The sequence below is a fragment of the Canis lupus genome, chromosome 13 (genome assembly GCF_011100685.1).
Source record: "Canis lupus familiaris isolate Mischka breed German Shepherd chromosome 13, alternate assembly UU_Cfam_GSD_1.0, whole genome shotgun sequence".
NCBI classification, from domain to species: domain Eukaryota; kingdom Metazoa; phylum Chordata; class Mammalia; order Carnivora; family Canidae; genus Canis; species Canis lupus.
The window spans coordinates 30497396-30521414 of NC_049234.1; the positions used below are offsets into that span (position 1 = coordinate 30497396).

At 49.7% G+C, this 24019-nt stretch overlaps 1 long non-coding RNA gene across 3 annotated transcripts in view; it reads left to right on the forward strand.

Moving 5' to 3' along the window:
* The window catches only part of LOC102153511, a 56716-nt gene that overhangs the window by 11888 nt on the left and 20809 nt on the right, over nucleotides 1–24019 (forward strand). Inside the window, exons 3-6 of one of the 3 annotated variants that reach the window (XR_005368738.1) lie at nucleotides 13655–13763; nucleotides 14458–14891; nucleotides 15345–15445; nucleotides 15560–16258. This is a non-coding gene — a long non-coding RNA (uncharacterized LOC102153511). Of the gene's footprint in view, nucleotides 1–13654; nucleotides 13764–14457; nucleotides 16259–23509; nucleotides 23813–24019 lie in introns of those variants that run through there. The other 2 variants (XR_005368739.1, XR_005368737.1) reach the window with 2 other exon arrangements.

Sequence of the window (24019 nt, forward strand, 5' to 3'; positions counted from 1 at the left end):
TACATGGAGCCTGCTTCTCCCTCTGCCTGTGTCTCTGCCTCTCTCTCTCTCTCTCTCTCTCTGTGTGACTATCATAAATAAATTAAAAAAATTAAAAAAAAAAAAAAGAAAGGGAGAGGGAAGATCAGAAAGGGGGAGGAGGTGGAGGAAGAGAGGGAGGAGGAGAGGGAGGAGCAGAAGGAGAGAGGAGGAGGGGAAGGAGGAGAACACCAACACCACCATGGGGTCAGGACTACCTGGACACCCCACTGACCCATTCACTGTGCTGTTGTGTGATCTCCGTCATCTGCAAGACGTGACACCTCATTGGCAGGGCACGCAGATCTCCTGCACTGCCCGTGGCTGCCTGTCTGTCCCCAGTCCTGCTCCTTCTTCCCTCCTCGTAATTTGTTTCCTACGTACCAGAGCCCTGTTGTGTCCTGTGTATCTTATGCTCTCTCTTGCCTCCGCATTTTTGCCTACTGCTTCCTGGCATCTTGTCCAGCCGGCGCTGACTGCTTGGCCTGCAGCCTCAGGTGGCGCACTGTCTGCCCTGACACAGCCCCTGGCTCTCCCAGGCGTGTTCTTGAACCCCTTCCCCTAGTGTCCAGGGTACCTTACACATAACCTCACTCTTGCGCTCAACAGGCCTGTGTCTTTTGCAGGCCAGGTGTGTGTCACTCCATCGTTCTGTGCTCCCCTTGCCTAGTCGCTGACCCAGAGCTGGTGAACTTGAACATTTACTAAATGTGGTCTTCCCCAGACCACGCTCTCCTTCTCGGATGCCCCCTCTCCAGTGCCTGGCTGTTAGGGTGTAATCCCAGCTGGAAGTTGGTTGTTGGGCGGGAGAGGGGGCCCTAGTCCACTTTGTGCATTTCCTTCATTTATCTATCTATCTATTTATTTATTTATTTATTTATTTATTTATTTATTTATTTATGAGAGACACAGGCAGAGGGAGAAGCAGACTCAATGCTTCTGATGCGGGAAGCAGGCAGCCTGATGCGGGACTCGACCACGGGACCACAGGATCACACCCTGAGCTGAAAGCAGATGCTCAACCCCTGAGCCACCCAGGTGTCCCAAAGATACACGAATTAAACAGAACAATAAACCCATCCTCTTTTCTATCTGCATCCCTCTCGATCCAAGACTATGCCCTTAAAGGAGGCGATCTCCACCGAACAGCAGGGTTGTCGCCATCCCATAAGAGGCCATCTGAGCTTCCCCAGGAAGCAGAAATGCATTCCTAAGAATCTGTAGGTGCCAGGGTTGGGTGTCAAAATGATGTCATTCCAATACCCATGAGCAACGAATCTGGTCCTGTGATACCAGGACGAAAAGAAAACATGTCAGTGCCACTCTTTGGGGACAGGGTGACAAAGTCCAAATAAACTTACAGCAAATGCTGTTAGCTCGGAGTAAAGGAAGAATATTGGGACTTCTGTAGAAACGAGACCCCGGGCAGGGAGAGGGTGCACGGGTGCCTGGCTAGCATCCTCACCCCCCCTGCCACCTGACACCCTGATTATGTCCCAGCCTGACCGCCGCCCCCCCACCCCCACTCCACCGGGAACCCACAGAGGACGACAGAGGCTCTGAGTTTCTCCCACTTCCATTCTTCTAGGAAGGTGACAAAAGAAATCTTACCTTGTTCGTTTATGTGATGGTTTAATATGGTGTGAAGTGTTTTATGGTCAGGTGACTGGCAATGTCTTGAGAAAGAATTTTAAAAACCCAGACTAGGGACGTCTGGGTGGCTCAGCAGTTGAGCGTCTGCCTTTGGCTCACGGCATGATCCCAGGGTCCTGGGATCAAGTCCTGTATCCGTCTCCCCGCAGGGAGCCTGCTTCTCCCTCTGCCCTATGTCTCTGCCTCTCTCTGTGTCTCTCCAGCATAAATAAATAAAATATAATAAAAAAAAACCCAGACTGAACACGTATGTATCCAGAATTTTCTGGGGAAGTTGAGGTGGCTGCGTGCAAACGTCTGCTGGGCACCCACCACGTGCCCAGTCCACTGTGGCCCAGCAGACAGCCAAGCAAACACGGGAGCTCCCATCCAGATGTGCTCGTTTCCTCCTGGAGCCTAGGTGTCACGGCATCCAGCCCTCCCACAGCGGCCCAGACAGCTGGGCAGCTGCCGCCCTACAATCTGGGAGCCACCAAGCCCTCAGGAGGACCCCCTATAAGTTGCCAGGGATGCATCCAGCCCTGCAGTCCCATCCTGAGCACCTGAGCTGGGGTGTCTGCAGGAATACCTTGTCCCCAGGACTGGGCTGCATCGTGGGGCGACCAGTGAACCAGATTCCAGTCTGCTCTGATCCCATAGCTGACTCTGCAACCCTGTACAAGTCACTGAACCTCTCTGAGCTTCCCTTTCTCTTCCATAAAATACAGGGAACTCCCCACAACCACACAGGCCTCTTGTGAAGATTAATTAGGGCCTGGTTTATGTAAATCTTAAGGCCATTTATATATGATCTATGACCATCCCTGACCCGCAACGGTGCTGGATTCACATTAGAGCCCGGGGAGGCGTGGGGTGGGGGGGTCAGGGGTCTCTTTAGAAAACAGAGGCTCAAAACTGGTCAAGTCCTTTATTAATTCAAACCTTTCATTTTGTTGCTAAAGAAACTGTGGCCCAGAGAAGCTCACTAACTTCCTCAGAGTCCTGCAAACAGGCAAAGTCCAGGGAGAGTCCTGCGTTGACTTGTATGTTTAACAAGCAAATAAATAATACCTACGATGTATCAGACACTGTGCTAGGCGTTTGAGAAATTATCAGTACACTTGATATTTTCAGAAACCCCATGACAGAGGAATCATTGTCATCTGCCCTTTCCAGATGAGGAAACAGAAAGTTCAATGCTTTGCCCAGTGACAGGCTTGTAACTAAGCGAAGAGGGATGCAAACCCGGGCCGTCGGCCGCAGTCGGCCGTCCAGTTTGTGCACTGAACCAGCACTGCACTGCTGTCAGTTGCTGAAATGCTCAGGATGCTTCTTTACTACCCACCTATGGCCAGTGGCACCCCCTCTCTCCTTCTCAGTCCTGCTCTGACTCCTCTTCCTCCTGCCTTTTAGCTATCCTAATTAATAATAATGAGAGGGAAATTACTTACTCTTAGAATCCCACTGAGCAAAAGCTGAGGAAAAGCTTCCTTGCTATTATTTTACCAGAGAGAAGGATTCCAAAGAAGCTGGAGAGAAAAGGCGAGGCAGGCAGGACAGGTAGGGGAACACACTGGAGGGTGTGAACCCCAGGGGCTCTACTTGGTATGGCCCTATCACAGCAAGGGTCCCCAAGAGGCACAGAAAGTACTGCACCGGGGAGAAGGGAGGGAGCAGGTTCCTGGGCTCCTACTCCCCACCCATCCTAGATCTGGCCTCCTGGGTCCTTCACTCTCCAGCACATCCCAGGACCCAGATGCTGGTCATGCCCAGGCTCCAGGAATCACACCTGAGGAGCAGCAGAACCATCTCCCTCCCCCCTGGGGGTGGGGGGTGGGAGGAGCCTGTCAGGGTGGGAGGGGCTGGAGCCCTGCAGATGGGGTGAGAGGAAGTCACCAAGGTCAAGGTAGGACCACCCCCCCCCACCCCCCACCCCCCGGGAGGAGGGTTGCCCAGCAGAGCTGTTGAATCATCTTGAAGTCCAGATCCCCCCCTCCTCCCCGGGAGCTCCCACCTTATCTCGTTTTCCTCGTTCCTAGTTTATCCTTGGGCTAATTGTCTCTGTAATTTGGGGGCAGGTCTCTTTCTATCGCCTTTCCATTTATTAAATGGGATATTATGAAGATCAGATCAGCTAATGACCAGGGAGGGAACGCGTCCAAGATTACACAATGGACTGGTGGTAAGGCCAAAAGAAATATCCAGCTTTTGCGGTGACATCGGGGTCCTTTTCAAGCAAGGCTCTCAGGGAAGAAAGGCTTAACCCTCTCCAGGCCAGTCAAGGAGAGGCAGCCTCGGGCAGGCTTCAGAAGAGTGGGCTGCCAAGGGCTGTGTGTCCCCTCACTCAGGGCCACGCAGCCCCAGAAATGGAAACTCTTGCAGAGACAAGAAAGTGGATGGGGTGACGGGGTGACGGGCACTGAGGGGGGCACTTGGGATGAGGACTGGGTGTTATACTATATATTGGCAAATTGAACTCCAATAAAAAAATATACCAAAAAAAAAAAAAAAAGAGAGAGAGAGAGAAGACAAAAAAGAACCTTATTAGGAATGAAAAGAGAAGCAATGGACAGATCTGCAGATTTTTTAAACCATAAAACACCATGCCATACTGGGGAAAAAAAAAAGAGAAAGTGAATTCTTATTCCCTGACTTCTCAGTAGTCAAAAAAAAAAAAAAAAGACTTTATTCTCAATTTATAAGCAATGCCCCTGCCTCAAGATGGCATCAGTAGCTGACAAATACTCCCTTCTTTACCTGATCCTGGCACAGGTCCATGAGGCATTGAAGGTATTGGATAATTTTGATAAAACATGAGATAAAAATAATGATCATGGAGCACCTGGGGGGCTCAGTCGGTTAAGCATCTGCCTTCAGCTCAGGTCATGATCCTGGAGTCCGGGGATGGAGCCCTGCATCGGGCTCCCCGCTGGGCCGGGAGTCTGCTTCTCCCTCTGCTCCATCTCTCTCTCTCTCTCTCATTCTCTTTCTCTTTTGCTCACACTCTCTCTCTCAAATAAAGAAATAAAATCTTAAAAAAAAAAACACCATAGTTTATGAAGCACCTCTTAGGTACCAGAAACTGTGCTAGATGCTGTATACCCAGTAGAATTGCTCACGTATATTATTGTGTTCCTTGCCATTCTGGGCACTGCTCAAGGCAGGGGAAGGTGTGTGCAACTCACGCAGTCCCTGGGGCGGCCCTGGGAGACCGGTACTGGTGTGAATCATCTCTGTTTCACAGATGAGAAAAGCGAGGCTCGGAGAAGTTAAGTAACTCACCGCATGGCACACAGCTGTGACGGGATTGAGATCACGGTCCAGGCCTAGAGTGCGTGCTGCACACTTCTGCTCGCTACTAGGTTACACTCAGCACGACTCATATTTGCCTCCCCAACCCCCAACCCAGCAGCTGCCAAACTGCAAACTTGCCCACGGGACAAAGTGCAAAGTCTTGGTGGAATGTGTGCTCCAGCCGACCTCCCCACACCCTACAGACCTCTTCCCACCCTGTGCCCCTCTGCAGGTGCAGGGGGAAATTGCCCTGCAAACCCTGATCGACATTTCTAGTTCTGTGACCTTGACCACGTGCCCTTCACCTCTGGATGTCCATGTCCTTATCCACAGACTGAGGGAAAGAAATTCTTCCTCCACGAGGGTCTTATGAAGAATGCTAATCATTGTGTGGGACACACGTCCATGCCAGAACATAGAGGGGCCAGGGATGGCCCACCCTCTTCCCTTCCGCCTTCTGCACTTCTGAACCTCAGCCCAGATTAGTTTGCAACATGAGCAGGTGCCGCCCAGCCCCTGTGTCCCTCCCACACTTTGCAGGAGCCTCTGGAGTGAGCACGCTGTGTTATATTTATCACAGTATGTGTCTCTCCTCCTCCGAGGTCATGGGAAAGGGAAGCTTCTGGGCTCACCTCTTCCTAACTGCCCCAGCGCCACTCAGGGTGGCTGATGAGTACCGGAGCTCCGTGGCTAAATGGCCTGTTGCGTAAGCGAGCAAACAAGGCAAGTGTATTTTGGGGTACAGAACGGGTGTGTCATAGTGACTCGCCGACTTGGGATCTGACTTGCTTAGACCTGTGTGTGCCTGGCCGGGTCTCCAGGCGAACGTGAGGGACAGGGATGATCCTTTTGCTTTTCTGGGTTCAGCTCAGTCCAGCCGGCCTTTCGCTAGCACCCACAAGGAGCCCCAAGTGGGGAGAGGCAACGGCTTGCCTCTCAGGAGGAGTGCACAGCTCTGCCCTAATTTCTGGGCTCATCAGGCCAGTTCTGCCAAAGCCCCGCACAAATCAGCCACTAGAGAAGCATTTTTAATGAGCACACGTTTGTCCGCATCCTTTGCCCAGGCTCACAACACAGGAGAAAAAGGAAGCAGGTGGGCTCCAAGAGAAAAGACATTTGAGGTGCTTATGTTCTCTATTCCCTCTCTCTCTTTCTCTCTCTCTTTCATCCGCACATGCACATACAAGCATGCTACATTTTCCAGGTTTAAGAGGAAGCAATCTCAAGTAGCATGGAAACAGTGGGCCTGCCCCTCCTTCCAGCAGGGGTTTAAAATAGTTTTATGACTGCTTCACCCAGGTTTGCAATGGAACATTTCACACCACTGGGAGGGACGAGCCCAAGCTCCCCCCACACCGCCCCCCCGCCTGCCGAGGAGGCGGCCAGCACAGGACAAGTGGGGCCCTGGGGCTCTCCAGATGGAGTCCACGCTGCCGTGTCCCCACAGCAGGCCTGTGGTTCGATTCATCAGCCTACAGAGGCATCCACCTCAATTAGCGTGATGCTCAGGCTAAGCAGGGCCGGGCCCCGACTGGGACATGCCACGCCACCTCCGCGGTGACCCACGGTTCACAGTCCATCCCATGTAACCCGATTTAGCACAAACCCTTCACCCCTCACAGGTGAAGAAGGGACACGTCCTTCAAGTGTGAATTTGTGCTGCCAAGTGGCAGAGTGGAGCCCCCTGCCCATAATCACCCTTCACAGGAGGGGCAGGAGGGTGAAGCCAGAAGAGGCCTGTGGATGGCCCATGGTGGAGAGACATGGCAAAGGGACACTTGCCCTTTCTGTAGGGAATGACTTCTGCAGAGCGCACTGACCTTCAGGGTAGTGCTTGGTGACCTTGTACGCACCGGACACCTGCACACACTTCTGTGCCCCCACCACCCATTCTCGGCATTCTTGTAAACATCTCATTCCCCTCTGCCAGGACATACGTTACCCCTAGTTCTCAATTGACACAGATGAAAAAGGACCCTTGAAATGGAGCACGCCCTTGGAAAAGAGACATTACCTAGGAAATCGCCCCAATTTATTACTACATTTGCTGCGATTTTTTTTCCACCGGGCGTGTACTGAATATCGTCATCAATAACACGATGACCACTATAAAGAATTTGAGAACCGCCTTACCACGGGAAATTGCTTTGCCAAGCAGTTATAAAGACATGGCACCATCCTGTAGCCCCCTCCCCAGCTACCCTTGTCCTACTTTTCGCTTTTTGAGAGATGCCCCCAGAGATCGCCAAACCGGTGGGTCGGTTCTACGCCAAATCATGCCGCTAACAAGTCACCCGGCGCTGGGCAAGTCGGTCTGCCTTCTGGAGCCTGAGACTCCCCATCTGTGATGTTTGCTTTTTCTTTGTGCTTTAAAGATGAAGACTCTTCTATTCCCAAGACCACTTGGGCCTGGCTCCCACCAAATCCTCAGATACATCTGGGACGTTGCTCACCTACATGGAGTCTCTACGCAATTAGGGAGAGGTGCACCTGCTGGGTGGGTGCAGCCCCATAGCCCAGGGAACAAGGGTGATCTCTTAGTGAAATGAAAATTCCCACTTGCTTTGGACAGATGCAGTCTTGCCCCAAGGAACTCACTTGACCAAACGAGGGTGGGTTGGATTTCAGCCTCTGCCCATCATCTTTGTGCAGTGCACAATCTGCAGAACTGTATGTGGTGGCAGCCTAACAGGTCTCTGCTATGTCCACCCAGGCCTTTTTCACTCCTGACCTAGTTGACTTCAGCCTCCCTGATGGGGCCTCCAGCATGGATCTCCCCCACTCTGGGCCATTGAGTGGATCCTTGGCATTTGAGGATTTTCCTTTCTTCATTTTGACTCTTGTCAGATCAATTTGGAAGGTTCACAGTAAAATGATTAGTTTAGAGCAGTGGCACTCAATTCAGCCATAGCCACTCATTAGCCTTGTGACCCTGGTCCAGTTCTTTGTATTTTCCAAGCCTCCATTTTTTTTTCATTTGTAAAACAGGACAATGATGGGTGTCTCATTGGGTTTATTCATTGGGAAAAGTCAACAGGGTGACTTGGGAAGGCCACTGGACACATAGTATACACTCAAGGGGGTTGTTCCCAGGACTGTTCTCTGATCCAGGTCACCACACTTTTCTCAGATTCTTTTCAAAATATATAAAATTTAAAAATATAAAATTTATCCTTGGTCTGTGGGCCATAAAACATTGGCCAATTGGTAGATTTGGCCCGTAGGTCACTAAGTGTTGCATTAAGTATATGAAGAGTCATTTATCTTTTCATTTTTTTAGTTATACTTTATTGAATTTTATGCAGAAAAGTATGATTGTGTATGTGTGTGTTTGTTTTAAAAATTGGAAGATCCATGACATTTTTGGGGAGCTCCATCCTTCAATGACTTACTTTGTACTCAAAATAGAAGCCCCCTTTCATGAAGTGTCTGCAAGTGGCAGGCCTGCCATCCTGTATTTACATATATTTAATTTAATCTCCAGAGGTTGGGATCATCTCCATTTTATACATGAGGCCAAGGAAATTCAGAGTGGGTAAGTAATTGACCCAAAGTCACCCAGCAAATAAGAAGCAGAGTCAGAGCCTCTCTTGGCTCTGGCTGCTCCAAGAGCCCAGGGTTTCCAGCGCTGTCCTCTCATGACCTCTACCTTCCCATCTGACCTCTTGGGTCCCATCCTGGGCCCTGAGCTGCCAGTTTTCCCCAGCCCCAACCCCATCATAGAGAGGGGAGGAAGCTCTGTTTAGTACTACTTGCATGTATTCTGAGCCAGGTGCCTCTTGTCTCCTAGCAGTCTCTAAGTCCAGCAAAGTCAGAAAAGAAGGTCTGAAAAGGAACTTAGTTAAGTCTGGAAAATCCTCAAAAAACAGAAGACAGTAAGGACTCAGCCAGTGCTGGATCCTGGAATCGCCTAGAGAACCGGAGGTGGGGCCCAGCTGTCTTATCTCTGAGAGAGGGCAGGAGCCAAGGCCACCACGGGGGGGGGGGGGGGGGGGGGGGACCTGGGGACCTGGAGGGAGAGACATCTGGGTGGCTGTGTCAGTGTGCTCTAGGATCAAGGCACGTCAGAAATTCAAATAAACCAATGACAATGGAAGCAAGAGGAGCAGTTTTACATAATATATGTCAGAAACGGTAACGAGATAAGTACATCACCAGAAATGTAATACTGATCTCATTGGGGGAGTGGAACATTTTGTCTTGCCAAAGGTTCTGAGGTCAGCCGTTGGCTGATAAGCAAAGCAGTTATGAGCTTTTCTGGTCAGATGATGTGTTTTGAAAAGTTTGAAGCTAGCTGTCTGTGGTTGGACCAGGAGGCTGAGCCTCATTGTGACGACTCCAGTTAGCCTTATTGCTAGTAGTTAAAAATTCTTCTTGAGCATCTGAAATGATCCCCCCAGACAGATGTTTCCCAAACTGTTATATGCACACAGATCCCCTGAGGGGCTTGTGAAAAATGTAGATTCTAATCCAGCAAGTCTGGGGTAGGGGCCTGAGACTCTGCATTTCTAACCAGCTCTCAGGGGCTGCACCTCCAAGTAGTGAGGCTCCATGCCCCACATCCTACATGCACAGCTGGCCCTGACTTCGAGGGACCTCCACGACTCACAGAAGGTCCCTTGGTGAATTTGTTTGTAGCTGAGTCATAACAGAAAGAGCCACCACACTAGGGATCAGGACACAGAAGTCCAAATTCGGTCGATACCTTGTCTGTAATGGGGTCTTTGGCAAAGTACTCTAGCTCTGAGAATCCTAGTTTCATCACGTATGAAGTCAAAAAAATAAATATCCCACAGACAGGCTGGAAGCAGTAAACGAGATAATGTATGTAAAGCCACTCAGCACGCGCGTACATGTATCTGAGTCTGAGGTTATTTGCTCGTTCAGCCCTCCCTCCAGGATCCCTCGGGGCACCTCTGGAGGCCACAGGCCAGGGCCCTGAGTGTGCCTGTGATGGAGTGTCAGTTCCATGCATCAGAGTTCGGAAAAGCAGATCTTTTTCCAGCATCTGTTCTCATGCTGTCCCCAGCCTGAGTGGCCCTCTTTTCCCTTCTTCTTCTCATGACCCTCCCCATCCTCCTTGCTGTCACCAACTCCCTACTTGTTTGCCCTGCCCCCTGCTCTGTTTGAAGGTCCCCACCTGTCAATGTGGGACCTTTCTATGACCCTCCTGCTGCCCATCCCCTCGGGGAGCTAGAACTAAGACCCACCAGCCAACCAGGCCAGTGGGGTGGACAGAGAGGAAACTGCCACGGGACTCTTACCCCTGACCTTGAATGGTCCTTCACACAGCTTGGCTCACTTGTGCTTTCCCACTGCCTCCTGACCCGGTTCATCTTACCTCAAGTACAAGCTCCTCTCACTGTCCCCCCAAAAGCCGCTATGTGTAGCAGGAGAGACCTTGACTCTTTGCTAGGAGATCAGGGCTAAGTTATCAGTCTTGATGACACCACAAGCACCAGCCACAAAAGAAAGCAGAGACATTGGACCTCTTCCAAATGCAAAACTTCTGTGCATGGGAGGAAATTATTCAAAAAATGAAAAGTGAAAAGACATCACACAGGATGGGGGAGATACTTGCAACCACATATTTGATAAGGGTCTAACATACAAAATATGGAAAGAGTTTTTACAATGCAAAACACAAAAGAAGACAAACAACTCAATTAGAAAATAAGCAAAGGATATGAATAGTGCATGAAAAGGTGCTCAGTGTTATCAGGCAAGTCAAAATCACAGTGGAGGGATGCCTGGGTGACTTAGCAGTTGAGCATCTGCCTTTGGCTCAGGTGGTGATCCCAGGGTCCTAGGATCGAGTCCCACGTTGGGCTCCCTGAATAACTAAATAAAATCTAAAAAAAAAACCCAAAAACAATAAACAAAATCACAGTGGAATACCACTTCATAACTGATGGAATACCTACCACTCAGGATGATGATAAAAATGTAGGAAGAGGAAAGTAGCAGGTGTTGGCATGAATGTGAAGAATCTGGAACCCTCGGACATTGCTGCTGGGAATGGAAGATGGCTTGGCCGTTGTGGAAAACAGTTTGGGAGATCCTCAAAGAGTTAAATGTGGAATTGGTATAGGACCCAGCAATTCTGCTCTCAGGCATATACCCCAAACCAATTCTTCTACATGAATATGTATAGTAGCCTTATTCACAAGAACCAAATGATAGAAACCACTCAGATATCTGCCAGTGGATGAATGGATAACACATATTGGCAGAGGCACACAATGGAGTATCAGTCGGCCACCTGCTACAACATGGATGAATCTTAAAACCAGTAAGTGAAAGTTTGATCCCATTTATAAGACACACCTAGAACAGGTAAATCCATACCTACAGAACCCAGACTGGTAGTTGCCAGGAACAAGGGAAGGTATGAGTAACCGCTTACTGGGTAAGAGATTTTAGTTGTTTTTTTTTTTTTTTTTTTGAGATTTTAGGTTGGATGATAAAGATGTTTTGGGGCTAGTCAGAGGTGGTGGTTGTGTAAAGTTGTGAATATAGTAAATGTCACTGAATTGTACATTTTAAGTAAAATTGTTACTTTTTATATTATGTGAATTTCACCTCAATGGAAAAGAATGTATTAGAAGAACTAAAATAAACTAATAAATGTTCCGTCTTCCCCCCCCCCCCAAAAAAAACCCACAAAAAAACAAAACCTAGATCCTCTATGTGACTCTGGGAAAGTCCCGTGTCCCTGAAAGTACCGGTGCTCTCTGTTCTGTAGAATGGGAAGGATGTTGGCTTCCCAAGTGAACTACTTTGACAATCAGATGAGAATGCATCTAATATTAATGGATGTGGAATTTTAAAATTATTTTTATTTTTTAAAATTATTTTTTTTAAAAGATTTTATTTGTTTATTCATGAGAGACACACAGAGAGAGGCAGAGACATAGGAGGAGGGAGAAGCAGGCTCCCCTCAGGGGGAGGATGCAGGACTCGATCCCAAGATCTTGGGATCACGCCCTGAGCCGAAGGCAGATGCTCAACCCCTGAGCAATGCAGGTGCCCTGAATGTGAGATTTTTTAAAATAAGAAAATGAAAAGATGTCCCATGCACGTCTCATTTCAGTCTGAAGTCCACCCTTGACTTTTCCTCTCTTATACAATCTGTACTGCTGGCCACCTCACATGAAGCCACTCAGTCACTCCTCCCCTGACATCTGTTCATTCAGTCCTCCCCAACTGGATGTCTTATCTCTTTATCATAAACCCCAAGAAGGAGGAGCCCATGTCCATATTTACCCCTCTCGGCTCCTCAGTGCCTGGCCCGTCCCCAACCAGCTGCCACTGTGCAGTGCTTCTAGGAAGCTGGTTTGTAGGCTAAGCACTTTACCCACTTGGTATTTTATTAAATGCTTGCGGCAGTTCTACGAGGTAAGTATGACATACCCATTTTGCAGATGAGAAGGCAGGTGCAGGAGGAGGGTGGCATCTCCATGGGGACACAGCTGGTGGGTGACAGGGCAGGGATGTGTGTGAAGATCTGTTCTGACTGGACCAGGGTGCTTGGTCCCTAGACCACATCCCATTGAAAAGACTTGCTGGACTGAGTTGGATTTACTTCACGATTGGGTGTCAACTTTGAGAGAATGTTGGTAGGAAAGGAACATGGTGGGCTGGCCATCAAAAAGCATTCCTCTGATGGCCCGGAGACTCGTCCTCTGTCCACACCTTGCTATTTTTCTCCCTGGGCCTTGGTTTTCCCATCTGTTCAGTGGGAGGGCTGGATTGGCCCTTCAGTTACCGTAATGCTCTGAGCTCCCCTGAAAGACTCATGAGCCTAGAATGAGAACCTCAGGCTTCCTTGGTTTCCCTAGGAGCGCCTCCTATTTTCCTCCAAGGAGGAGCTGTTAGAGTGTCATTTCACTGTTGGAGAAATGAGATCTTCCTCGGGTTGACTTACAGGACTAACAGGTTATCAGACAGGAAGAGTACGACAAGATCCCCTCTATGGAAAGTGGGGGGGTTTGCAGTGTGTCTGCCTCCATGCTCTGCCCCACACGCCCCAGAGCACTGGATGGGGCACTCTGTTGCCAGCTTTCCAGGACTTCTCTTGGGGACACTCATCACTCAGCTCATGGCTAAATCCTTCCCCAGGAACTGCCCTTGCTTGAAGGGCTCTGACTCCCCCAAGGTCACATTCCTACCTCCAGGTTGCCTGTACCTAGTGAGCAGCCTGTGTGGGGACACAAAGCCAGGCCCCCACACCCCGACTCCGCTCCCCACCTCGGGGCCACCCAGTGTGGAGCTCCCAGAGGAGAGGGCTCAGCCAAGGCCTCTGCTGGGACCACACTACAGTCCAGCTCCTCCATCTGCCCCATCCTGCTTCCTTCCCATCCACTCAGTGGACGGGGCCTCTTCCTGGTGTACCTCCTGCACCCCATCCATTCACAGGGACCCTGAATTGGGACAGTGGAATTATGGTTGTTTGTTTTTTCAGAGGCGAAACAGAGGGGCCGAGGGGACTTGCTCCAAGTCCCAGCCCGTGAGGCCACTATCCATGAGGGGCAGGGCTGCCGGCTAATTTAGGGAAGAAGGGGGTCTGAGGTCTGTCTGCATGGCTGCCTGTCCCTCCATAGGCAGCCTGGTTTACTCTCCTGGTGCAGCAGCCCTGCTATTACTGGTGCTCAAGCCTAATATCCTTGACTCTCTTCTTTCCTGCTTTTTTCATCTGCCCTGCCTGCAGAAGCAGTGTCAAGTTCTGGTGCATGGGGGCTAATCCAGGGGGCCGACCTGGCGAGGCCTCAAATGTCACCAAAGCGCCTCCCTAGGCCTCCAGGAGGCTGACAGCAAGGGTTGGTATTCTCTGCTATTATAACCGAGTGTGGACAGGGGAGGCCTCTGGCATGTCCTGAGCGCCTGCCACATGACACGCGTCAGGGCACGTGAGCTGGGCCATCATCCCAGGGGGCGGGGACTATGTGTTCATGTGACAGCTGAGACAGCTGTGGCTCAGAGGGGTGAGGTGACCCTCCCAAACTAACTTCTAAGAAGACCCAGATTTTCCAGAATCCCTTATCCGCGGCAGTTTGCGGTTGGGCAGCACCAGCTGCATGATGGTGCTGGGGTGGGGGTGGGGCAGGGGCACAATGGGGGGACATGGCTCTAGAGTGGGTTGTCGGGGGTACAGGAGGGCTTCCTTGTCCCCACCTCCTTCTGCTGACCCCCTGTAACGAGTCTCCTCCCAGGATGCCCTCGGCTGCAGCCAGGGAGTGGGGATGAGGGGAGAGGGCTAATCCCTCCTGGGCTCATGGGCATTTTTGCTGAGACACAACCCCTGCAGTTGTGACTATTGGGTAACAGAGCAATTGGAGCAGAGGGGGAAATGTGGCATGCGGGCGATCCGAAAGTTGAGAAGCAGAGGAAACCAGGAAATCAGCAGGAGAGTATTTGACCCCATGCAGGGGACATGATGTGATGGGACAGGAAGTCGGCCTTGCGCCTTTCCAAACAAACTGGGTAAACATAACTTTGTTTTTTATCAAAAAGTGACAAAAGACAGAGAAGAAATGCGTGCCAACTTGTAGAGACGTGTACCACCCCGGCGACGGCTGGCATGTGTCCCCTCCGCTCGTCCACTCACATTCGGACTCTGTCTACACTGCACTGGACACGGGACTGGGAAGGCTCGCTTTTGCACATTGTTGTTGAAAGTTGGTGGCTTTCAAAGGTCTCTGTCCACCGAAATCATCTGGGGGCTGACCCCCAGGCCCTACCCTGGACCGACTCAGTCTGCATCTGAGCGCTGGTATTTTGTTTGCTCCCCACGGGTGGGTCTGCAGTGCAGCCGGACTTCGAGACCCGCTGGTTTCGTATCAGTTGACTTTGACAAAAGCTTCCAAGGACAGATTTTCTTCTTCTCATTTTGAGACGTCTGTCTGCATCAAGCGTTGATGCTCTCGAGGCCTGGCTTGCCTGTGGAGGTGGGTTCGGGGCGTGTGGAGGACCCTGGGAGGCACAGTGGCCGAGTGGCTGGAGAAATGGAGTCACCTCGGGGCCAGCAGCCAGCTGGGCAAGGTCACGGCAAGTACCAGGCAGGCCCAGAGCTCCTGCGCGGGCCCAGCGGGCAACCTGCTAGCTGCCGGGGACAGGGAGAGGGATGCAAGCTTGGCTTCTGCTTGAGGAGACCTTGGGTCACTTGCTTCACATCCTTGCTCCTGGATTGCACCGGGGAATTGGCTAGAAGTACAAATTGCTGCCCCCCCCACCCCCCGAGCTACTGACTCAGAATCCTGGGCTGGAGGGTACAGCAAGCTGTGATTTGACAGGCCTCGGGGGGATGCTGAGGCCTACTCCAGTCTGAGAGCTACTAGGCGAGGTCTCTGACCTGGGTTGTAGGACACAAGCCTCCAGAGCATCAGTTTCTTTATCCATAGGATGAGGTGGCGAATCCATATTCCATAGGATGAAAGAAGAGGATGGGTATAAGGCTTGCAGAATTACCTGGACAGCAGTAACTACAACAACAACACGTTTAGTATGTTGTTTTGTTTTTTTGTTTTTTTTTGCCACCTGCCTCCTTGCTACCTGCTCTATCTAGATAATCTGAGTTAATGCCCACATGAGGGCTACTGTCGGCCTCTTTGTGCAGGTGAGGAAGTGAGGTACAGAGGCCCAAGGGCACCGCCAGAGCACTCCAGGGCCGGGGCTCTGCACTGACCCCCTCCCTCCCACCGCAGCACCTGGGTCCACTGGAGAAAGGCGAGACTGAGCCATAAGCACAACCCACGAGAGGGTAAGGTACTGAATCTCCCAGTCCACCACCTCCCCTCTCCCAGTAAGACGGATAAAGAGGGAACAGGATTTCTATCCCATCTACAGGACCCCTTTATCTGGAAGACCAGAGTCTTGGAACAAGACCAAGTGAGAGAGGGAAATGCGAGAAGCGGGCTGGAAGGGGGAGCTGAAGGTCTGGCGCATCTCCATCCCTGGACGAAAACCGTGGAAGATTTATGTAAAAATATATCAGTGCTGTGCCCCGACAGGAACCAGAACAAACAAGCCGATGAAAGGCTCCTCAGAGCATGGGAACCGCACCAGCAGAGAGGCAGCTGAGACCTGAGGATGAGCTGGGGTGCGGAGATAGACAGATGGGGGTGGGGTGGGGCAGGGACTTCCCCTCTGCCCCTTGCTGCTGTGCGACCCTGCGCCGGTGCCCTGGCCTCTCTGAGCCTCAGGGCCTCAACTCTGCAGTGTGTGAAGTGTTTTTCAGCTGTTATCGTACTGAATTCTTATAATTACTGGGATACAAGCTCCACTTGCAACACAGCCTGGCTCAACCATCACTGGGGTATGTACATGCATGCGTGTGTGTGTGTGCCCATGTGTACGTGCGTGCGCTCGCGTGTGCATCCTATGTGCATGTGTTCCAATTGGTGCAGCTGGTGGTGGCATTTGGGAGGGAGAATTAGAGGTAATGCATCCTCACCACCCCATTTTCTATATGGGGGAATGACATGCAGAGGAAACATTTTGTAGCATCTCCATGAGCAGGACAAGAATGCAGACCTTGTGCAATGTTTTTTTTTTTTTTTTTTGCCCCAGTTAAGGGCAAGAGAAAAGGAGCCAGACAGGTTCAGATCTCATGCTTCCACGTCCTAGCTGTGGGATCGTGGGCAAACGACTGACCTTCTCTGTGCTTCACCTAGTTAGCAGAGCATAGCAGTGCCTAACGAGTGTGGTGGTTGCCAGTCTAACCGCTGCATTTACACACCCAGGGACAGACATTGCCAATGCGTAGGGACATGTAGAATGCATCTGCCGACCCAAGCACACGAGGATGGCACACCATGGCCACGGACTTGTTAAAGCAGAGTCTTTGGAGTCAGGCTGACGCAGGTTCAAGTTCCAGTTGTGCAATCTTGGTCTAGACCTCTGTCTGACCCCCCAGTTCCCTCACCTGTGAGCCTCCCTGATTTATGAGTGCTTGAGATGAGTAAAAGGCAAGCTACCTGTCAAGCCCCGATGCAGTTAATTAGCCAGTGCTTCTTACTGCTACTTAGCTCTTTGCATAGAAGTCCGTGGCTTGTCATGGCCATTCTGATGGATGCATGTGGCTTTCCTGCAGGCAAGGGCATCTTAGCATCATTTTTGTTCCTTTTGTGTGTGCATGTGTGTGTGTTGCTTTTTGATTTGACATATATATTTAAAACCCACAAAGCATGACAATGATTGCTTTGTGTAGTCCTCATTCACTTCTGTTTGCCCTCATCAGTGTCCTCACACCTCCGTGTTTCTCCCCGGGACCTTTTGCCTCTTGTCCCCACTTGTCCAAAGAACGGTCATTGTTTGGTGTTTCTTTCTCTTCTGGCTTGCCTGAAAACATATCACTCTTATTTTTCAAAAGTGATTTCAGGGGCTTCCGAGTGGCACAGTCGGTTAAGCATCCACTCTTGGTTTCAGCTCACATCATGATCTCAGGGTCTGGAGATTGAGTTCTGTGTGGGACTCTGCACTCAGCATTGGAGTCTGCTTGAGAGTCTCTCTCCCTCTGCCCCTCCTCCCTGCTCATTCTCTCTCTCTTTCAAATAAATAAATAAATAAATAAATAAATAAATAAATAAATAAATAAGAAAAAGTTCATTTTCACTGCCTATGTAGAATTCTAGTTGGCATTTTCTTCTGCAATTTGAGGATGTCATTCCATTTTCTCCTGGCTTGCGTCATTGTTGTTGAAAAGTCAGCTGTCAGCCATACTGCTGTTCCTTTGAAAGAAATGTTTGTCCTTCCTTGCTTGCTTCCTTCCTTCTTTCCATCCATTCTTCTATTTTCCCTCCCTTCTTCCCTTCCTTCTTTTTTTAAATAATAAAGTATCACAAACATACAGAAAATACATTCAACATGTGTATGTCCATAGGACTCAATGAACTCTCGCAGATTGCATGAACCCTCACACCTCCACAGAATCTGCAAACAGGTAAAGAGGAAGAGTGCAATCAGCTCATGGTTACTTACTTCTCCCAGAAGATTTCCTGTCATGTCTTTTCCACTAACGATGGCCCAACACCCACTTCTAATGGCACCACTGCAGATTAGTCTTTCCTATTTCTGGATTTCATAGAGATGGAAGCACACATGCTAATGCCTGCCCTTTTCTCTGGCTTCCTTCTCAACACGGTGTTGGTGAGATTCATTCATGCCTTCATGTGTAGTCATAGAGGCTGTGTTCTCAGTGTTGTGTAATATTGCACGGGGGTAGGGGGAGATGCCACAGTTAATTTACTTGTTCATTCTATAGTGGTTGAGATCTGAGTGATTCTCAGCCATGAACAGTGTTTCTCCAGGTATTCTGGGACATATCTGGGCAAACATATCCAGGGGCGGAATTGCTAGTCAGAGGGTAGGCATGTATTCAGCTTTTGTAGATGTTGCCCCACAGACTTAGTGGCCCAGCTGTTCCATAACACCTGGACACTTAGTAACTTTGCCTTTTGTACTGTAGCTATTCTGGAGGGAGCCGCACCATGTTTTGAGCTCAGCATTGGTGCACTTAGTGAACTGCTAACAGACTATTATAGAGAGGTGAGGACATAAACAGAGGCAGAAAGGAAGCACCTAATAGTTATCAATCCTGAGGTCAGATCAAGCATTATTATTATTTCCATTTTACAGATGAATAAAATAAGGCCCAGAATGCTGAAGTGACTTGCTGCAGGTCACAGAGCTAGTAGAAGGCAGAAATTGTATTTGACGGAGATTTATCTGACTCCTAGTTCCTGGACATACAAGGATGGACACCTGGCTTTCCCCATCTGCTTCTGGGGCACCTGAATTCTCCTGCCTGCTTTCACGATCTTGTCTCCAGACCTCCCTTTTCCACATAACATTATCAGGGAAAGTGAGAAAGTAACTGGAATGTGGGCTTCTATTTGTTCTTATTCTGATTTGAAGACCAGTAGACTAAGGCTCAGAGAGGTGAAGTGACTTCCCTGGGTTCTGAAAGCTAACAGGTGGCCGAGTAGACCCCTGGCCTGACAAGCTGCCTGCCACCCCACCTCATTGCCTCTGTGGCCTCCAGGGCAGTGCTGAAAAAAGAAGACACATTTCTATTTTGTTTTCTTGGCATGAAACTGTGTTTGTGTCATGTCGTAAGGTGAAAACTGTTTCCAAATGGTGTATGTGTGCACATGTGCACATGCATATGCACACGTGTGCTCATACAGGCTCACAGGAAAGGGCTTCAATGCCCCTGTCCTGAGGGTGAATAGTGTAAATATCAAAGAATAAAAGTTTTCTTTGCTCAGGGTGCGGCCTGAATTCTGGGAATATGAGGAAATGTGTTTCATAGTTTAGTCTTGGATCCTGGATAGGACCCAGAGGCAGAGGCACCTGGCTTGTGATGGGTCACATCTGTTCAGCAAACATTTATTGAGCACCTAATATTCACCAGACATTGAGCTGGGTGCAGGGGTGTGAAACATCAATACTCACACTGACCATTCTTCATGAGAAGTGCTCCGATCGTACACAGAAGGTGGAGACGCTGTGAGGACAGGGCCTTGCCTTTCCTGTCCCCACTGTGTCCCTTATACCTGGTACAGTTGCAGATCAGTAGGTCCTCCTGGACGCACCATATCGTGAGTGTGAGGGTGGGACTGACTCTACTCAGGAAATCACGGGGGTAGAAGTGTAGCTAATATTAGAAGCTGGGTACCTATGCACTTACTCATTCATTGTTTTTCATTCTTCATCTCAAGTGTTAACTGAGCCATTTGCTCTTGTGATGGTCATAGTACAGGAGGAAGGAAGGAAGGATGAGTAACAGCTAAATTGCAACATACTTGGAACGTGGTGCACCAGGGTCAAAACTGGGCTCCAGAAGAGGAAGGGCCAGATAGAGCAAGGGAGGACGCAGGGTTTCCCAGAGATGGTAGCACTTGAACTGGCCTTTAAGGGCAAATGGAAATTTCCAGAAGTTCAAGGGGGATGGAGTGAGGATGTTAGCAAGACTGTGGGGCCATTACAAGGCAACTTCCCAAATCTTGAAGACCCGGATTGTAGTAGAACTGACACTACTTTACAGTGCAGCCATATGTATGAATGTGCTTTACAAACTGTGAAGCACCCTGTGAATGATGCCTGGGAAGACTAAGCAAAGGAGAAGTAACTTGTATGTTGGTACATTTTGGCACTATAAGTCCATGGGAGGTGTTGGCTTTGGGTGGACACATTAATACTCTTGATGCCATTGTTGTACAAAGAATGGTCAATCATACTTTCAACTAGTGTACTTGGGAGCAAGGAGGCCTTTGAGACTCCATAATAATTGGGTTTTATACTCATTCTTTTGCTGACTTATTCATTCATTCATAAGTAGCAGTGGATATCTTTCTTCATAAGAACTTCATGAAGGCTTCATACTTAGGCCAACCAAAGTAGAGTTACTTTGGTGGAAGTTAGAAGGGGAAACTTGGCCAGAGCCCCACCTACTTTATCTACCTGGAGTCCCAATGCAGCCTCCTTGGTTCTTCAGGACTTCCAAGGAGCACAGTTGGAAAATGTCCCCTGGAATGTAGATCTAAAGAGAGCAAGTGACTTGTCTATTAACTGAGCGAGACTCTTTCCATGAAAACCCTCAGGAAACCAAGCCTCAGAACAGGCAAGGATAGAAACTGTAGGCTTGAGAGGCCAAAGGAGGCCCTCCACTCCTCACTTAGGATGGCAGACTGCCCTGGACGCTTGCTCCTTGACCCCCAGCCCCGCTCAGATACAGTTGGCAGAAAGGGTGCAGCCACAGGGAGCAGGGCAATGAGCCTTTTTAACCTTTAACCTTGCTCTTGATCTGTAATAATCACACAATCTTGAGAAGAAGCATATTTGCCTCTCTGAGGCTCAATGTTCTCATCTGGAAAATGGAAGTATATTGAGAGGATTCAATAAAACAATGAGTGTCAAGCACAGATCCCATGGCTGGTGCAGAGCTGGTATTTGATGAAGTGGGTCTTTGGTAAATGTGATTTCTTTCCTACTTATCACACCACAATTTTCACTGGAGATATTTTCACTTGACCCTGCAGTTTTGGACTTGTCAAAAAAAAAATTAGTCATAGGCATCTCTGTGGCCACAGAGCAACATTCTTCTTTCTCAAATCATCAAACTCTAAAACAAACCAAAATGACTCTGGCTGCTGTCCTTCTCTCCTGCCTCCAGATACTGTGAGGGGAGGGTTCCAAAGTACCTGAAACAAGAATAAGAAGATGGGCCAGGAAGAAGCATTAGGAAGGCTGCCAGCAAACCCATTGCCCTTTCAGCTGGAACTGTGTTCTGGAACAACGAGTGGGCCTAGAGAACAATGCATACCTTTTTTTTACTGGTAAAGAACTAGTAGAGCAGGAGCGGAAGGTTTTAGAAATTCTAGAGAGACTCTGGGTTAACAATTTGGTTTTGTCCTGCTCGTGACCCATCGCTGAGAACCTCCTCTGAGCTAGCGCTGGTCTTGACTTGGGGACACTGAGCTAGATTAGAACCATGTTGTCCAAAGGAAGCAGGGATTGCCTGCTAAAGATGTTGGCACCACAGCCCAGAAGTCCTGGTGGCAAGGTCTGAAGACATTTAGAAAAGCTGTGTGGAATTTAGAGTCACTTCTGATGGGTGAGACAGACGGGGAGGGACCTCCCAGGCCTCAGGGAAGCTCCCTGTGGAGTGATGCCAAGCTGAATCTTGAAGGTCAGAGAGGAGCTGGCAAGTGAAGTGTGAGCCTGTGCCGAGTGTGGGCAGGGAGTTCTGAGAAGAGGAAGAGCAGAGGTGGAGACATGCAGTTCAGCATCGCCTTGCGCAGGGGTGGTGGGGAGATGGGGCCGGAAGTGGAGGGACGGCCACATCACAGCAGGTCTTGGAAGCTCTAGTGGCCCTTTACTTTTGGCTCTTGGGAGCCGGGGGAAGGCTTTGGCAGGGGCATGATGACACTTGACATGCATTTTGGAATGAACACCATGGAGATCGTGGAGAATGTGCTTCCAAGGGCAAACCAGGGGCAAGGCAGTTGCTGAGGGGATGTCAGGAAGAGGCTGAGAGAGAGGAGAGGGGGAGTTGGGTCTTCCCAGGAGCAGTAGGAATGGACCCATAGAGTTGGGCAAGAGTGGGAGGGTTCATTTCATTTGGGCGGAATGAGGGAGGCATGGGGCAGACACTGGCAGGTCTCTGCCTGCGTGGTCCAGGGAACACGGGGCCATTCTCTGAAGGACACAGAAGGTGGGAGCAGGCGCATGGTGATGTGTTCTATTTGGTCTTCAAACCCCTCTTGACTTGGATGGAAGCACTGAAATGAAATCCCAGAGGGTTGGCTTCACCCAGCATGTGTTTCAGACTTTGTTTAGAAACATCAACTCCCAATGTGTCAGACTTGACCCTCAGAGACCATCATAACGAAAGAATCAAGAAGAGTGTCTTCACATGTTCAGAAGTTGCACCTCATAGACTAGCCCCCAGAGTCATGTCTGTCGCTTCATTCCTTGTGACACTGGGCTTGCTACTCAACAAACCCTCCTGTTTCATCATTTGTAAAATTAGGAGGCTCCCCCCAGTCAGCAGGCTGGTCATGAAGATTAGACAAGATGGCGAACGCAAAGTGTTTAAGGCTGTGGTGGGCTCCTCTGAGCTCAGGAAAGATTTCTTTTTCTAATTAACTCTTGTGTGATTAGATTTCTCCCCCAGCCCCTTCTCACTGGGGAAACCCAGAGGGAAAAGGAAGTGGCTTTTTCAAAGTCAAATAGCCACTCTGTGGAAGAGTGAGCTCTCACTCTTAGGCTATCCTGCTCCCAATGCTAGTTCCTACCCCTTGGTGTGGGGCCCCTTTGTCTACCCTTCTTGGCACCAGGTTCCTTCTTCCTGACCTTAAGTGTTGAAAGGGCCCCAGAGCAGCTCAGTGGGCCGAGGAAAATCCTCAGGTGGCTTCCAGGATTTGTGCAGTTGAGTTTCTTCGTGGAAATTCAGAGCAATGACTACAAGCCAACAACACACACAACTGGCCTGGCCAAGAGGCTGTCGAGGTGGTGCAGGGCCTGGCTTTACAAGACCCTTCTACAAACATGGCCACTCAACGAAAGAAGAAGCTGTGTTTAATTGCTTGTCTCATCCACACGGTGGTAATGACCACTTCCGTCCATGTTCCCTCATTAGTCAACACACTTCAGGGGTTTGGTTCTGATTCAGCCAGTTTAGCTAGTGTTTTTTGAGCATCTACCTTGAGTGGAAGGAGCACTAGGTGCTTTCCCATGTTTGTCCTCACTGAGACCTCATGACGGGGTGATGACCATTTTAGAGTTGAGGGACTTGGAGCTGCAGAATAGTTTTAGAGCTGAGAGAACACGTGGCATGGCCAGGATGGGAAGGCAACTGCTTTGGTTCCGTGTCTGGTGTCCTTTCCACCACCGGAAAGCTCCCTTGACAGCAGAACTGACCAGTCATTCAAGCTCGGTTGATTTTACCCCAAGCAGGCAAACCTTTCCAGCACAGTGACACGATTAACACAGTGACCATTTAGTTGAATTGGGGTCTGACTGGTTGTGCCTGGGCAGACATTGATGACCTCGTTCCTCCCAGGACCCATAGGGAACTGCATCTCGAGGCAAGGGCCAAAACGCCCTCTGCTCACATCCGAACCTTCAGGGATGTGCCAGTTGGGTTCTCCAGGAGGGCAAGAGAAGAAGACAAAGGCGATATGAATTAGGATATATTATGGTGAGTCGTTAGCAGATGCCAAGTCCTGTGGGGCAACAACGTTCAGTGGGTTCCATGGGCCTGAGCTGGATTCGGATCCCACTTCTGACACCTTCTAAGTGAGTGAGTTCTGATACCTGTGTTAGTTTACTATCACCCGGTCTCTGCTTTCACTTCTTTTTTTTTTTTTTTAAAGATTTTATTTATATATTCATGAGACACGGAGAGAGAGAGAAGCAGAGACACAGGCAGAGGGAGAAGCAGGCTTTATGCAGGGAGCCCAATGTGGAACTCGATCCCTGAACTCCAGCATCCCACCCTGGGCCGAAGGCAGATGCTCAACCACTGAGCCACCCAGGCGTCCCTCTGCTTCCACTTCTGAACAAACCTTTC